Genomic DNA, 759 nt, shown 5'->3' with positions numbered 1-759 from the left:
AGACCAAAAGATTAGTCAGTACAAACCTAATTAAATGTGTTCGACTAATAGATACTTACTAACAAGATAAGTTAATAAATATACTATAATATTATCTTTAAAGTTAATAACTCAGAGAATGGATTGCCGATCTTAACAAAGGCACGACTTAGGATATAAGTCCATGAACGAGTTTGGGCAAAGTAGGTATAAACCCATTAACTCCACACAGAGTTTTGCTCACGAGAGAGATTTGAGTTTGTAATACACGAAACTCGAACTATCTCTATACCTACTTCAACCAAACTCTATCGTTCACAATCCACTCTCACGGTTGGAACATTTCAAAATCCACCCACCCACCCAGCTGGTCAGCGAGATCAGCCTGACGTCAGCGGTGAATTATACCGTGACGCAAACAAGGCCGATCCCCGCGCCCGGGCTCCCCCGATTAAACTTCAACCTCAGCCATAGTTATAGGCCGAGGTTGAAGACCAAAAGATTAGTCAGAACAAACATAATTAAATGTGTTCGACTAATAGATATTTATTAACAAGATAAGTTAATAAATATACTATAATATTACCTTTAAAGTTAATAACTCAGAGAATGGAAGGACATACCAATCACGGCGGTTCTCAACAATCCCGCTGGCCTGGTCCCACCCCCTCTCCAGCTCCATCCTCAACTGCTATGTCGACTTCCACTAGCTCTAACCTTACTCGCCGAGGCTCAAAAGCTCTTCAACTTGCCTCAGCTGCTAGTTCAAATGTGCTTCCA

The sequence above is a fragment of the Melampsora larici-populina genome (assembly GCF_000204055.1).
Source record: "Melampsora larici-populina 98AG31 unplaced genomic scaffold MELLAscaffold_1, whole genome shotgun sequence".
NCBI lineage: Eukaryota > Fungi > Basidiomycota > Pucciniomycetes > Pucciniales > Melampsoraceae > Melampsora > Melampsora laricis-populina.
This window is presented reverse-complemented; position numbering follows the sequence as displayed.